A 17,524-nucleotide genomic window follows, 5' to 3' on the forward strand; every position below is an offset into this window, starting at 1 on the left:
GAAGATGGTATCAGCAATAACATTAGCAAATTTGCTGATGATACAAAGTTGGGTGGCAGGGTGAAATGTGATGAGGATGTTAGGAGATTACAGGGTGGCTTGGACAAGTTAGGTGAGTGGGCAGATGCAGTTTAATGTGGATAAATGTATGGTTGTCCACTTTGGTGGCAAGAACAGGAAGGCAGATAACTACCTCAATGGAATCCATTTAGGTAAAGGGGCAGTACAGAGAGATCTGGGTGTTCTTGTACACCAGTCAATGAAGGCAAGCATGCAGGTACAGCAGGTAGTGAAGAAGGCTAATAGTATGCTGGCCTTCATAACAAGAGGGATTAGGTATAGAAGCAAAGAGGTGCTTCTGCAGCTGGACAGGGCCCTGGTGAGACCACACCTGGAGTACTGTGTGCAGTTCTGGTCTCCAAATTTGAGGAAAGACATTCTGGCTATTGAGGGAGTGCAGCATAGGTTCACGAGGTCAATTCCTGGAATGGTGGGTTTACCTTACACTGAAAGACTGAAGCGACTGGGCTTATATACCCTTGGGTTTAGAAGACTGAGAGGGGATCTGATTGAGACATATAAGATTATGAAAGGATTGGACACTCTGGCAGCAGGAAACATGTTTCTGCTGAAGGGTGAGTGCTGAACTAGAGGACACAGCTTAAAAATACGGGGTAGACCATTTAGGACAGAGATGAGGAGAAACCTCTTCACCCAGAGAGTGGTGGCTGTGTGGAATGCTCTGCCCCAGAGGGCAGTGGAGGCCCAGTCTCTGGATTCATTTAAGAAAGAGTTGGATAGAGCTCTCAAAGATAGTGGAATCAAGGGTTATGGAGATAAAGCAGGAAGAGCATACTGATTAGGAATGATCAGCCATGATCATATTGAATAGCAGTGCAGGCTCAAAGGGCTGAATGGCCTACTCTTGCACTTATTGTCTATTGTCTATAAATCCTGACTACAGGCAAGTTTTCTGAGAGATTTCCAATCCAATAGTTATGATAAAAATATAATTGTGGTTCATTGCATTGTGAATAGATCCCCATTAAATGTATTCATCTGTTTATTCAGAGACAATATTGAAACAAATACCTTGACAAATGCTGTTGACTGTGTGTTTCTGTGAAAAAAAGTTCCTTATTGTCATATTTTCTTTGTAATTCTGAATCAAATGTCGAAATATTGATGATATGAAAAATTGCATGAATTAAATATAATACATAACTTGTTCGTATTATATATTATATTTCTCCAGAAGGAAAGCAGAGACAGCAATTGTAGAATTCTTGAAGATCTGAGAATTTTGAATGACAAACCAGTTCTGATCAATGTTCACTGAATGCCTAATGTCTTTTCAAACCATCATGCCAGCATTTTAATTCTGAGTTGACTGATCTTAATAAATTACTAATCAACATCAGAGCAAACGCATTTGGAAATATTGATTCATTTACCTTGCCAGAATTCTAAAATTAATTAATAATTCATTGTCTCTCCAAAAATCACACAGCAATTCAGTTTAGGTTTCATAACAAACATCATCAAATTCCCATTTTAATTTAACCCATTATGTCTTAGTGCCAATATTGCAAAGAATAATAGTTCTCTTATTCCAGGTCAGCACAACCACAAACTAACTAATGATTCCCCATCCAACACTCACAGATAATATCTGTTCCTTTCTCCTTTGAATGTTCACAGAAATCATTGGATTAATATTCGGTCTTACATATTAACAGACGTCTGATTGCTTTACACTCCAAAAAATACTGTTCATTTTTACACATCACAGGCAGCTATATGAGATTTCTAATCATTTTAAAGTTTTCTATGAAATGATTTTTCAGACTAATTGTTGCTTATATCTAATATTTAATAATTGATCAAATCCATTATATCCAGCTTTAAATGTGAAATTAAGGGTCAGTGACGGAAACATATTGCACTTTCCAGATACCATTGGTAGCGAATGGTGATTTTTATTGTAATACTTGAGTCTTAGTTGATTTTCTGTTGTGGGTGCGGCCTGTCCCCATCTGGAACAGAATGGTCCATATTGGCTCATACAAAATGCCTGACAATCAGAAAGAGGCAGAGTACCTTCGAACTAAAACACAAGGTGTCAGAGGGGTGATAAACAAGTCTAACAGTCTCTTCCAGCCTTTAATTAAAAACAACACACTACCAGTGGACCTACTCCAACGCCAGGACTACAGAATTCCAGACAGCATACAGACAAATGACCAATCCTGATCTTCATAAATGAAAGGATAATTGTCCCAGTAAATGAATAAACAGCAGCTGCAGGGTGCAGCCCAGTTAACTCACTAAGCAGCTATCGCGACAACAGAAGAGTTTGTTTGTCAGAAATAGTTATTATTTTAAAGTTACTCAGAACATTAAACAAAGGTTCTAATTGCAGATTCTTGAGAATCATAGGGGTATAGAACATAGAACATAGAAGAATACAGCGCAGTACAGGCCCTTCGGCCCTCGATGTTGCGCCGATCAATGCCCACCTAACCTACACTAACCCACTATGCTCCATATACCTATCCAATGCCCGCTTAAATACCCATAAAGAGGGAGAGTCCACCACTGCTACTGGCAGGGCATTCCATGAACTTACGACTCGCTGAGTGAAGAACCTACCCCTAACATCAGTCCTATATCTACCCCCCCTTAATTAAAAGCTATGCCCCCTTGTAATAGCTGACTCCATACGTGGAAAAAGGTTCTCACTGTCAACCCTATCTAACCCCCTAATCATCCTGTACACCTCTATCAAGTCACCCGTAAACCTTCTTTTCTCCAATGAAAACAACCCCAAGTGCCTCAGCCTTTCCTCATAGGATCTTCCTACCATACCAGGCAACATCCTGGTAAACTTCCTCTGCACCCGTTCCAGTGCCTCCACATCCTTCCTATAGTATGGCGACCAAAACAGCACACAATATTCCAGATGCAGCCACACCAGAGTCTTATACAACTGCAGCATGACCTCAGGACTCCGGAACTCAATTCCTCTACCAATAAAAGCCAGTACGCCATATGCCTTCTTCACTGCACTATTTACCTGGGTGGCAACTTTCAGAGATCTGTGTACATGGACACCAAGATCCCTCTGCTCTTCCACACTACCAAGTATCCGACCATTAGCCCAGTACCCCATCTTTTTATTACTCTTACCAAAGTGAATCACCTCACACTTAGCTACATTGAACTCCATTTGCCACCTTTCTGCCCAGCTCTGCAGCTTCTCTATATCCCGCTGTAACCTGCCACATCCTTCCTCACTGTCTACAACTCCTCTGACTTTCGTATCATCCGCAAACTTGCTCACCCAACCTTCTAACCCTTCCTCCAGGTCATTTATAAAAATGACAAACAGCAATGGTCCCAAAACAGATCCTTGCGGAACACCGCTAGTGACGGCACTCCAAGATGAACCTTTGCCATCAACTACTACCCTCTGTCTTCTTCCAGCCAGCCAATTCCTAATCCAAACCTCCAACTCACCCTCAATGCCATATCTCTGTATTTTCTGCAGTAGCCTACCATGGGGGACCTTATCAAACGCCTTACTAAAATCCATATATACCACATCTACCGCTTTCCCCTCATCTACCTCCTTAGTCACCTTCTCAAAGAATTCAATAAGGTTTGTGAGGCACGACCTGCCCTTCACAAAACCATGCTGACTATCCTTGATCACATCATTCTTATCCAGATGTGCATAAATCCTATCCCTTACAATTCTCTCTAAGACTTTGCCCACAACAGAAGTGAGACTCACTGGCCTATAGTTACTAGGATTATCCCTACTCCCCTTCTTGAACAAGGGAACCACGTTTGCTAGCCTCCAGTCCTCTGGCACTACTCCTGTAGACAAAGAGGACACAAAAATCAAGGCCAATGGCTCTGCAATCTCCTCCCTTGCTTCCCAGAGAATCCTAGGATAAATGCCATCAGGCCCAGGGGACTTATCTATTTTCACCCTTGCCAGAATTTCCAACACCTCTTCTCTACATATCTCAAAGCCATCCATTCTACTTATTCATGCCTCAGTATTCATATCGACAACAATGTCCTGTTCCTGAGTGAATACTGACGAAAAGTATTCATTCAGTGCCTCCCCAATCTCTTCAGCCTCCACACGCAACTTCCCATTACTATCCTTGATTGGACCTATTCCTACCCTAGTCATTCTTTTATTCCTAACATACCTATAGAAAGCCTTAGGGTTTTCCCTAATCCTACCAACTAAGGACCTTTCATGTCCCCTCCTTGCTGCTCTTAGCTCTCTCTTCAGGTCCTTCCGGGCTACCTTATAACTCTCAATCGCCCCTATTGAACCTTCACGCCTCATCTTTACAAAGGCCGCCCTCTTCCATTTAACAAGGGATTCCAATTCCTTATTAAACCACGGCTCCCTCACACGACCCTTTCCTCCCTGCCTGATAGGTACGTACTTATCAAGGACACTCAATAGTTGCTCCTTGAACAAGTTCCACATATCAATTACGCTCTTGCCTTGGAATCTACTTTTCCAATCCACACATCCTAAGTCATGCCTCAACGCATCATAATTTCCCTGCCCCCAGCTATAACTCTTGCAACATAAGTTAGATAGATGTAACCAATGTCTATTAAAAAGCATTAGAGAAAAGTATTTAGACTTAGATGTGCAGTTAGCTAGTTTTAGGAATTAGCTTCAAGATATGATGTTGACTGCCCATTAATTATAAAGTCCTGACAGTAAGAGTAGCTGTACAATTTTACGCAATATAACGAACTTTATAACACAAGTCATATTACTAATCATAAAGCAAGTAAGTTAAAACTAACTGTCGTTTGTATTTCTTTGTACATAAATAATTACGACAGTGAACAATATGAGGAGTAATTGACTTTGGTAAAGTAAAATATAACAAACAGTAGAATTCAAAATGTCACATCAGATAAGGCATTCTGAGAGGCCCGAGGGAGTGTAGCAATAACTTCGGAATCTGAATGAATAAGACGCGTGTAAAGATCCCAAGGCCTGGAGATTATAGTACCTGTTAAACAACATGAGATGATAAGAATCTGGGACTGTCTATTAGGATGCCCATCTGAGATTATGTGTTTGGTTTGGGTGTCTGGATGAGGAGGAGAAGGCTGTAACCACATTACATGTGCTTAACAATGCTGCTTTGTACTGTACATGTTACAGTGTGTCATGGATCTCCCTTCCGAGATTGGCCTCGGGGGACGATCCCTTCATTAACTGATTGCTGCATGAGTAAACATCTTTCACATGCCTGAGCTCATCCTGCCTCCCGAGTCCTCATTCCCTGTCAGGGAAAAACACTTCTGCAGCTGTGATGACATTTCAATTCAATACAAACATTTATTGTGTGTGAAATGATTACATTTTGAGCAATGTCATTTTCATGATAAAATTGATTTACATTTGCATTTTGTTTTGCTATACAAGAAAACAATGGGGGTAGATCCATTTGCTCTTTAGTTCAACTAACACTAAATTTTAAATTATGGTAAAGACTACAATGGGGGAAACGGGAACTAGTCTTCAGCTCAAATGTCACATTAAATGATTGTTTCCCTTTTTTTTCCAATCATGTGTCCTCCAAAATGATTTTTTATTTTTATTTCATTTTAAGAAAAACATTGCTTGGAGATGTTGACAATTTTCCTTTTCCTTTCATGTTAGTCGTCAGTGACAAATACTCACACAATTATGAGAATTCCTTTCCGGACGAAATGTCATTGACTCTACCTTTTGTTCACAGTAATAGTCACTTTCATGGCCTAATTCGTTTCCTCCTAATTCTGAAATAAATGTTGAAGCATTTATTGTGATAAAAGTTACATTAATAAAATTGACATGACTCTTCAAGACAACTGCTGGAAGAAAGCATGTAACTCTTACGTTGCCTGCATTATTGAACAAAATCAATTTTTAACAATTATTGCTGAATGATTCTTTTCAGATCATATAGCTAAGTTTTAAGCTTTAATTTTCAGTTGCTCGATCTTAATGAATATCCAATCAACATCAGAGCAAAGTGCTTTCAAAATATTAAGTCAACTTATCTGTCAGGATTCTAAAAGCAATTATCAATTACAATAATTACACAGCAATTTAACTTAGACATTGTAAAAAGACAGTGTTTTTAAAATTTCATTCATTATTTCTTATTGTCAATGCTACTATATTAATACCAATTTTTTCAGGCTATGGCAAATATAAAACGACCAATAATATCCCTTTCAAAATTCTTTGTAAGTATCGGATTTTTGCTCATTTGAATGATGATAATTATCTCAGCCTTTGAAATTCAGAGTTCCAATTCCTTTTCCTTGCAATATTACTCTTCGTTTCTACATATTACTCAGTCTAATATCAAGATGAGATATCTCATTATTCTCAAATTCACGAATATGATTTTTAAAATCCCTTTGTTGCTAATATATATTATATACAATAATTGTGCAATCCAGTAAGGGATATATATGTGGAATTATGCTTCCATACAATAAATACTGCAAGGACATTGCAATGTGCAATCTCTCAATCATTGTGAATATTGTATTTACTTTTAACTTGGAAACATTTTTGAATTGATTTGATTATAATTTACTTCGATGCTGACACTTACTGTATATCTAATCACAATATCAGTAGATTATTTGGAGGTATCGTCGTTCATTCCAATAATCACAGTAACTGCTATATACTTTCGTCTGGTCACGAATAGCAGGATGTGTCTAATTCTACTCAATCAATATTCCTCAGAAAATATTTGAGAATGTTGCAGTCATAAAGCTGAAATATACTTTCTCTTGCTCTGTAGATCTTAGTTAAAACAACACATAGAATTTTACGTCCCAATGCTATAAATATGCGAAAAAATCAATTACTTCTTCAGTAAAATAAACAAATGCCACGTGCTATTACTTATCAATTTTTAATTACTGGTCAGTTTATGAGTTGTGTGAGATTTGTTTTTAGCTTTCAAGTCACCTATTTGTATTGAATGTGATATTGAAATGGTGTGAAAATATCAGGGTGTGTTCATTTGAAAGTTCAATTTGCATATCTCTCACTTATCCCATTGATTGCATGATGGTTGAAGAACGTTTCACTCAGCAATCCTCGTAATATCAAAAACTGCCTGATTTTAAATCGGATAATTCGCACCCAGTTATCGATCTGTTCCTAATTCATGTAAATATCTCAATTTTAGCGAAGCAATGTTCACACTAAACATTACACATCAAGCAACACAAAGACTTCCATCACCATCTGATTATTGTTCAGTAGAATAACCTGAGTAAGTACCTTATTGCTCCTGAAACCAATGACAACAGTCAGCATTTAGGTAAAAACAATGACTGCAGATGCTGGAAACCAGATTCTGGATTAGTGGTGCTGGAAGAGCACAGCAGTTCAGGCAGCATCCAAAGAGCTTCGAAATCGATGTTTCGGGCAAAAGCCCAATGTTTCCTGATGAAGGGCTTTTGCCCGAAACATCGATTTCGAAGCTCTTTGGATGCTGCCTGAACTGCTGTGCTCTTCCAGCACCACTAATCCAGAGACAGTAAGCATTTGTTTACTATTCCATGCAACAAGTGCAATTGATATCTTCTATGTCAGTTCAGTAGTTAAAGATGATTTATGTTGCTTAAAACAATGCGAATACTTTATCACAGATATTGACTGTAATACAATCATGCAAACAACAAACGTTTTGTTATTCTAATAATCTTTAAGTTTACTTATTTTACATTTGTGTGCAAGCGATATGTCAAATTACAAACAGTTTTGTTGTATAATTCAGCAAACCTAAATTTTGAATTTGTGAAAGTCTCCATTTTTGCAAAACGGAAGTAGTCTTCAGTTTATATAACACATTAAATGACTTTTTTTTCAAATCATGTGTTCTGCAAAATGATTATTGGTTTCAGTTAATTGTAAGAAAAGAACTGCTTTGAACATTTTGATTCTTTTTTGTCTTTTCTATTCCAACATTATTCATCATTGTACAATAATGACAATTATTATAATTCCTTTATGTACCAAATATCATTGACTGCATCATTTGTTCACTTTCATGCTCACTTTCATTATCTATCAACTTTCTTTCAAATTCTGACACAAATGTCTGAACTCTGATCATAAAATTAATCGTCTAAATTGAAATAACGTGTCTCTATTGGGAAACCATGTGATAGAAATTTATATTTCTTGTGTTACCTGCATTTTGTAGTAAAGAAAGAAAAAAAATGTTCTATAATCACTGATTGACTCATTTTTTCTTCAATTCATAAAGCTAGTTACTATATTTCATTCCACAATTTACCAATTTTAATAACTATCCAATCAACATCACAGCAAAGTGTTTTTGAAATATTGAATCATTTTAATTGCTCATATTACAACATTAATTATCAAGTCATTGTCATGATAATAATTGCACAATTATTTGAGAAAGTCTTTTGAACAAGTAAAGTGAGATTCACATTTTAATTTAACCAATTGTTTCTGAGTACCAACACTGCAATAGGAAACTTTATTTTCAGGTCAAGTTTCCCACAATGGATCCAAGAACTTCCCATCCAACATTAATTGTGAATGTCTAATGTTTGCTTATTTGAATAATCTCCATAATCGCAGACTTTAAATTCACAGACCTGCAATTACTTTTCACTGCAATAATTTCTGTTTGTTTGCACATATTCCTCAGTCACATAGCAAAACGAGATTTCTCATTATTCCTTAATTCATTGATCGAATTTTATATTCAGTTGTTGCTCATACCTAATAATTATTCAATCCAGTATTTGCCGTAAATGTGGAATTATGGCTCTTTACATGAATAACTAAATATATTGTAGTGTACAATCTCTCAATCATTGTTAATATTAATTCTTATTTTACCCGCAAAAACATAGTTGAATTCATTTAAATATATTTCACTTCGATGTGAACATTTATTGTATTTCTAATCACAATAAGATTTTAAGTATTTTTCCTGCAACAAAATCATGTAAAATTCCTGCGTTTTGTTAAGTCAAATGAAAAAGAATTAACAGCTCTGTATTGTCTCATTAAACAATGACAATGCATTTTGAATTTTTCGAAATTGAGCATTTTTGCAAAGAAGGGATGTTGTCTTCAGCTGAATAATCGCGTTGAATGATTAATTCATAGAATCTGCTGTTTATTCTCTTCGAGTTCCCAAGAAACCAAATTAACTAATTCTGCTGGTTCGAAATTCCTGGAAAGTAATTGAGAATGTTTGAGTCTTAAGGATGAAGAAGTTGATGTGATTGTACTGACTTTTTTTTATTGGAAAGAACTTAATTCAAATATTTCAGGCACATAAATCGTTATTCTGCAGTGTTGCAAAGATGAAAAGCAAGTCAATTTCTTCATCAGTGAAAGAAACAAATGTCACTTCCCGTTATTCTTAGTTAGCTCATTCCCAAATTTGTTACTAAAAAATGCAATTCACCTGAATATTGTTGTGTCCTTTGATTATATTAATTTTCTAATTATTGTTCATTCATGATTTGTTAGGGATTTTTGCTGTTTGTTTTGCATGTCCCTCACTTATTTGCATGGGGGCTGGGCATTGAGAACAGAGGATCAGTGGTTAGCACTTGTGTCTGACAGTGTTATGCACTTGGGTTTGATTCCATCCTTGGCCACATGTTTGTGTGGAGTTTGCATGTTCTGGTTTTCTCCCACAATCCAAAGATATGCAGGTTAGATAAATTGGCCATGCTAATCTGCACGTTCTATTCAGGGATGTGTAGGTTAGGTGCATTAGTCAGGGGTAAATGTCCAGTAATCTGAGAGCTGAATGGTGCTGAGTGGATTATTCTTTGGAACGTCAGTGTAGACTTGTTGGACCAAATGGCCTGTTTCCACCCAGTAGGGATTCCATATAATTAGAATTGTGTTTCGCTAAACAAAACTGACATTTTTTTAAAATGTTGCCTTTAAAACTTATCTTTAACAGTCAATTGTCAATCTTGTAAAATATCTCAATGTTACTGAAATCAATGTTCAAACAAAACACTGCACATAAAGCCACACAAAGATCTTCATGACCATCTAATTAATGTTCAGTAGAATAATCACAGTAAATATCTTATTGTTCCTGAGATCAATCACCACTATCACAGTAAGGATCTGGTTATCATTCCCTCCAATAAATGCAATCGTTGTCCCTCTGGTATTTCAGTTCATTAGTTATACACCATACTGGTTGTTCAAAGCATGGTTATTCTTAATTATGAATGGCCAAGGGTTCTAACGGCAAGAGATGTTGTTTGATCTGTATTGTTGCATGTTCTCAAACAAGTTTTCTCTATAAATATTGCAAAAAAATGTGTTAATTTGGTTTTGTTCAACTGCTGATGCTAACCTTTTCTGTTCACGTTCATATTTGGAGAAAGTGAGGAAAGCTGAAGTTGAAGATCAGAGCCAAGAATGTGGTAATAGAAAAGGGCAGGCACATCCAAAGAGCAGGAGGATCGACCTTTCGGACATTAGGCCGTCATCAGAAAAAAATCCTGATGAAGGGCTTATGCCCAAAACTTTGATTCTGCTTCTCCTCGAATGCTGCCTGATCTGCTGTGCTTTTCCAGTGCCACACTCTTGACATGAGGAATATTTGACTGAATGTTCAGAGATTATACTAAAAGTTGCCTCTGTCAATTTAATTTACTGTGCTTTCTATTCACTAAAGCTTTCATGTTAATTGCTTCTCCTTTTCTTCTTAAATCTGGCACAAATCTCAAAATACAGAATACATTAAAATTCACATGAACTATAAATTTGCATTCTCGACAAGAAAACCATAGGAAGGCGATATAGAATTCTTGAACAGTCTACACATTCAAATGAAAAAGCAATTCCTTCCAAAAAATGTTTGCCCGTCTGAATCTTTCTTTCAATTCAATAATCCTGCAAATAGTTTATAATTGTCAGTTGATCTCTCTGAATGAGTACCTAATCAATATCAATGTAACCAGCTGAAACATTAACAACAGATTGATAACTGGGTGTTAAAGATCTTATTTGAAGTGAACAAATGTTTGGAATTGACTTGAATTCCACCAGGAAACATTCTTGATTCATAATACAAGAAGTGAGATATGTGAGAGATGTGCAAACCTTATTTTTAAATGAACAAACTCCAATATTTTCAAAGCATTTCAATCTTACGGTCAAAATGAACAGGTGAATGGAAAAATAAAAACAAGTTTCTGACAATTCATAAACTGAACAACAATTACAAATTCACTTTGATCAAAGGACAGAGTAATATTTAGATGAATCACAACATTTAGTTACAAAGGAGGTAACCAGCTGACTGACAAGTAATAGGTGGTAGCATTTGTTAGTTTACTGAAGAAGATATCAACTTTATTTCAAATTTATAGCATGATATAATAATGTTTAATGTGTTTCAATTGTTTGGACTTGCCCCTTTGCAACAAAAAAGATCAATCTCATTACTTAGACATCGTAATCTTTAATTCTGCAACATTTGCAAATATTCTCCAGGAACTTATAAGCGACAAAATTAGATACAGGTATCCCCACTATCCAAAAGTAAAGCATCATTATGAAACTTTTCATAAGTTGAACAGGCGTAAATCGAAGAAGCATTAATTTATGTGGGAAACATCCCTTTTTTTGTAAAAGTGAAAATCCTCTTCAGATTTCTTTCAGTTAGAGAAAACAGAGACTGATATAAAAGCTAAGTGGCTAAAGCAAATTTTCCAACACATATTTCTTGGTAACCTGACTCAGATAAGTATCAGATTTTGTGATTATTGATATAATAGATAAAAGCAGATCTAATGTTGGATTGAAAAGCAACTCAGTCTGTGCTTAGGTGCTCTCTAATCAACATTCAGAGCAGCTCTTGATATATTTCTATTGAAGGTGTAATTTGAAACCTTCCCTCGGGTTTAGTAATAGAGACACTGCCACAGCTCCACAAGCTCCTTTCATAATGTTCCCATTCAGGATGGCAGGACTGCAATATTATGTTTCATGAGGTTTCTCAAATGAAAATTAATCAGCTGTTTATTGCAGTAATTTGAATGGGAATTAATTATGTCGTTTCTGTGTGTAATGGACTGGAAATTAAACAATATTTTACAATAACAATAGAATAAATGAATGACAGTCTTAAATAAACAGGAATCTCATGACAATTCTTTGAAAGACAAATTGACAAAACTGCGTGATCATTGTACTTTGATTTAAAAATGCATCAGTCATTCAATGTGAATATTCAGCTGAAGACACTTCCCTTCCTTTCAACTATGTACAACTTTCACAATTTCAAAATGAACAGTCATTGATAAAGGAAGGAACAAGCAGAGGGTAATTCTATTTTCTGTACATAAACGTGCAAAGAATTTTAAGTAAGTTTCACATACGTAAAAAGGAAACTCTGATTGTGGTTCGAAATACAATAAATGTTAGCATGAAGTGAAATTTAATCAAATCAATTCAACTGTGTTTTCTCAGTTAAAATACAGTTCAATATTCAAAGTAATCGAGTGATTGTACACTGCAATATCTTTACATTAATTCAGTGCTGAGGCATAATTCCACATTTATACCCCTTATAGTGAAGGAAACTTGTGCCAGGAGTCAGAGCAGGTAGGGAAGGTCCTTAATGAGTACTTTGTTTCAGTATTCATGAGTGAGTGGGACCTTGTCCTTAGTGAGGACAGCGTGAAACTGGTTGATATGGTCGAACAGGTCGATGTTAAGTCTGAGAATGTGCTGAAAATATTGAAAAATCATGGGGATAAACAAGTCCCCTGGTCCAGAAAGGATATAATTTAGGTTGTTATGGGAAGGGAGGCAAGGGATTATTGTGTTTTGGCAATGATCTTTGCATCCTCACTGTCCACTGGAGTCATACCAGATGATTGGAGGATGGCAAACGTTATTCCCTTATTCAAGAAAGGCAATTGAGATAATCCTGGGAATCATCGATGAGTCAGTCTTACATCAATTGTGGGCAAATTATTGGAGAGGATTCTGAGAGACAGGATTGATGATTATTTGGAAAAGTATAGATTGATTAGAGATGGTCAGCATGGCTTTGTGAGCAGCAGGTTATTCCTCACAAACCTTATTGAATTATTTGAGGATGTGACAAACATATTGGTGAGAACAGAATAGTGGGTGTGGTGTACAAGGATTTTAACAAGGTGTTTGATAAGGTTCTCCATGGTAGGCTCATTCAGAAAGTAATGAGACATGGGATATAGGGAAACCTGCCTGGTTAGATAATAAATTGGTTGACCCATAGAGGACAGGGTGAGATTAAATGGATAGTTTTCAGCTTGGAGCACGGTGACCAATGGTGTTCTGAAGGGATCAGTTGTGGGACCTCTGCTCTTTGTGATTTTTACAAATGACTTGGATGAGGAAGTGGAAGGGTGGGTTAGGAAGTTTGCCAATGACACGAGGGTTGGTGGAGTTGTGGATAGTGTGGAGGGCTTTTGTAGGTTGCTAGAGGACATTGACAGGATGCAGAGCTGGGCTGAGAAGTGGCAGGTGGAGTTCAACCTCGGAAAATGTGAAATTATTCATTTTGGAATTTCAAATTTGAATGCATATTTTTCAGATTAAATACAGGATTCTTGACAATGTGAAGGAACAGAGGGATCGTGGGGTGCATGTCCATACATCCCTCATAGCTGACATCTAAGGTGATAGGGCGATTAGGACAGTGCATAGCGTGTTGGCTTTCATGAGTGGGGAGGTTGAGTTTAAGAGCCACGAGGTTATGCTGCAGCTCTATGGATCCCTGATGAGACTATACTTGGAATATTGTGTTCTGTTCTGATCACCTCATAAGACATAGGATGTGGAAGCTTTAGAAAAAGTGCAGATGAGATTTATCAAAATGTTGTCTGGACTGGAAGGCATGTCTTATGAATAAAGGTTGACAGAGCTGGGCTTTGGTCATTGCAATGAAAGAGGATGATAGTTTACTTGATAGCTTTGGGTAAGCTGATGAGAGGCATAGATAGAGTGGATAATGAAAGACTTTTCCCTACAAAGTGGCATAATTTTAAGATGAATGGGGGAATTTGTGGGGAGATGTCAGAGATAGTTTCTTTATAGATAGTGGTGGGTGTGTGGAATGCACTGCCAGTAGTGGTAGTAGATTCAGATCCATCAGGGACATCTAAGCGACTCTTGGATAGGCACATGAATGATAGTAAATGAAGGGCATGTTGGTTAGTTTGATCTTAGAGTTGGATAAAATGTCGGAACAACATCGTGGCCAAAGGGCCTGTACTGTGCTGTACTGTTCTATATTCTATGGATTGAAATTAACAATTATTTTATATTAACAACATATAGATTTTCAAAATTCTATTACCATACTTAAGAATAATGAAAAATTTCATCTTGTTATTTGACTGTGCTATCTGCAGAAATGAACGGAATTATTGCAGGGAAAAGTAATTAGGATTTTCTAAATTTATAAAGCTGGAATTACACAGATCATTCAAATGAGCAAAAGTCATATTTTTGACAGTGCGCATTGTATCAGAAATAATGGATTCTTTTGTAGGTGCGTTGATTGGAAATAAAATGGATTTTTATATTACTGTATAGGTACTAGGGAAGATTGGATTAAATTCAAATATAAACTTCACTGTAGTTGTTAGCAAGACTAAACTAAAGTATACTATAATTATTGTCATGCAAATACATTAACAGTTACTGTTAGAATCCTGAAAAAAGGATATATTGCACCATTTTTCAAAAAGTCAATAAATTAAATTGTGAACATCCGTACACTTGTAACCCAGGCCAATTATTATGCAATTATTGTAATGGTAATGACTTGATAACTAATGCTAAAACCTAAACAGATAAATTGGTTCAATACTTTATCAGCACGTTCCTCTGAAATTGATTGGATATTTATGAAGATCGGTAAACTGAGGGACAAAATATTGATCGATTGAATTGAAGGAAAAAATGAGACAGTGTTTATTGAGCAGGATTGTTTTTGTTTAAAAATGCAGTTGATGCAAGAATAATATATTTTCCTCCATTGGTTTTCTTGTAGATACATTTTTTTTTTAAATTGTCATGATTCAAGGTTGAGACACTTGTGTCAGAGTCTGCAAAGGGGAGAGCGAGAAAGTAAGAAATTCTAAAAAAGCAGAAAGGAAAGGAACTGGCGAGCAGAGGAGCTCCAACTGTAGAGTCTCACCCTGCTAACATCTTATTGGGCGATTTGGAACGCAGACTAGTCAAGCAACAAGCTGACACAGTCATACGCACAGAATCATAGCTTACAATGCCCTAGACACCATCGTCACCATCCCTGTATGTCCTGTCCCACCGGCAGGACATGGATGTCACTAAAATGCTGGAACATGCAGGGTAATGGACTAAGATCTGCAGAATATGATCAATGTGATTTATTTGATATTTCTCCAGAATATTAAACTCCAGTACAAATTGAAAAGTTACTAGCGCCATCAGACTTGAACTACAAATGTCAGAAAAAGAAATATCAGATATTTACAGCACACTTGGCCAATCCTGAGTATGTGTTGGCTGTAATAGAACTCCCCAGGCTTTACAGCTTTTTGTACTCACCATTGAGAGCAACGATTTCAGACTGAACTCTGCCCTCTATGCTTTTATAATCTGTTTTTAACATGTTACTTTGGCAGCTGGACACCTTGTTTCCTTGTTTCTTTCCCAGCTCTAACTCCATTCCCCGTGGCCTTGAGGGACGACCATTTCTGCTGTTTAATCTCTCCTGCCTTCCCCCGTGTGACAGACTGTCTTTATATCCTTGTCTCACCCCCACCTTGCTCACAACCTGTTACATTTCTGATGGTTCCCAGACCTCTGTAACTTTCACTGCACCCCCTGGGGTGAATGGCGCGCGTTTTGCATTCTCTTCCTCCTGAGATAATCAGAAATTTTTCCAGTTGCAGTGTCCCCCAGATTTTATTTAGAAAAGCGGAACAATGTGTCAGAGTCAAGTATTTGTGAGCCTTCATCCACAATTCCTAGCATTTGGATGTAATTTGTGACCCTCCCACAGATGTATAATGTTACTGGATTGGGCATGCTAACATGGTCGCAGTGTGCAATTTAGGTGGGTTGGGCTAGCCATGGTTAATGTGTGGTTATTGTGGTAGCGTGGGTGAGCAGGTCATTGCAGACTTGATGGGCCGAATAGAGTCTTTCTGCACCCACAGGATTCTGTGCTTCTAACTAGTTGTGATTGTTGTCATGTTTTCCTCATGCCAGGTTCATTCAACTCAGATACATATGCTTCCTTTATGATTCTGTGGGTGCTCACTCACTCATTTCCTTCAGTTTTACATCAATTTCACACTGTATGAGAGGGTGGGAATGGATTTGTAAATATAAATACTCCAACCAAAACCCCTCACAGGTCAGGAACTGTTTCTGCTACTTTCATCACTCACAAGGAAGAGGAAAATAAAGGTTCTGTCACAGATCTTACAGGACCATAGCGGTTATACTCACCAGGAAAGGCTGAACAGCTCAAAACGCTTTTCTCAAGGAAAGAGGCGGCTCAGAGACAAGCTGTTACAAGTAGAAAGCTTTGTGTCTGTGTTTTCAGAGATTTGTGGTTGAAATCATTGGTTTGGAAGCATGTTTCATTGCCCCAGATCATCAAAGGTGCTGTCTAAATGTGCATATTTCTTTCTATCTGTCTGAGTTAACAATCAGATGGACAGGTCAATGTCTGAGTGTCTTACCAAATCCCTGATTGAATCTGTCTCCGCCCACAAACTCAGGTGCCTCACCACTCACTGGGTCATGGAGAAACTCTGCCCTTACAATGAGAACTGTCTTTGCTGTCACCGCTCCTCGTGCTTCCGCCTAATCCCCACTTCCCTTCATTATATCCCAGCTGCCTCGCGTCTTCCCACATGGACACGTTGAAGAGCATGACAGGAGATTGGGTTGAAACCGAGAGTTCAATAACCCGAATGAAATAGGAAGAAGGAAATAAACGGTGATTGTGGATCCCAGGGGATACAGACTCCAGGATTAGTCCTTGTGGGCATTCCTGCAGTAATACGAGACAGCATTCCATGATGAGAGTTAAACCCGGGTGGCAGGAGAGGGAGTCACTGAACATTAGCAAGTTAATTTCAAACACAGGAGGTTTGTTCAGTCAGTAACAATGTGTTCGACATGGAGGTGAAGTGAGCAGTGAGGGGAAATGTTGCCACAAGCTGACAATGGATAACTTTCACTGGAACAGGAGGAGGCCATTCAGCCCCTTGACTTTGCTCTGCCGTTCATGATCATAGCTGATGTGTGACCTAACGTACAATTTTCAAAACCCTCTAATTTCATCAATAAACTCCTCTGCAACAGACAAGATGAGTATTGGAAAACTAAACATGTGCAAATGCTGGGAAATCAATAAAAAAAACACAGAAATCA

The 17,524-nt window shown here is 37.4% G+C and overlaps 1 long non-coding RNA gene across 1 annotated transcript in view; it reads right to left on the reverse strand.

Annotated features, from left to right (window-relative positions):
• Positions 1 to 5,630: 5,630 nt before the first annotated feature.
• LOC140479546 (uncharacterized) overlaps positions 5,631 to 17,524 on the reverse strand; it is a 41,129-nt gene continuing 29,235 nt past the window's right edge. The window contains exons 5-6 of the long non-coding RNA XR_011961072.1: positions 6,666 to 6,832; positions 5,631 to 5,835 (exon numbers count right to left, since the gene is read on the reverse strand). This is a non-coding gene — a long non-coding RNA (uncharacterized lncRNA). The remainder of the gene's footprint in view (positions 5,836 to 6,665; positions 6,833 to 17,524) is intronic.

The sequence above is a fragment of the Chiloscyllium punctatum genome, chromosome 7, assembly GCF_047496795.1.
Source record: "Chiloscyllium punctatum isolate Juve2018m chromosome 7, sChiPun1.3, whole genome shotgun sequence".
Classification (NCBI taxonomy): domain Eukaryota; kingdom Metazoa; phylum Chordata; class Chondrichthyes; order Orectolobiformes; family Hemiscylliidae; genus Chiloscyllium; species Chiloscyllium punctatum.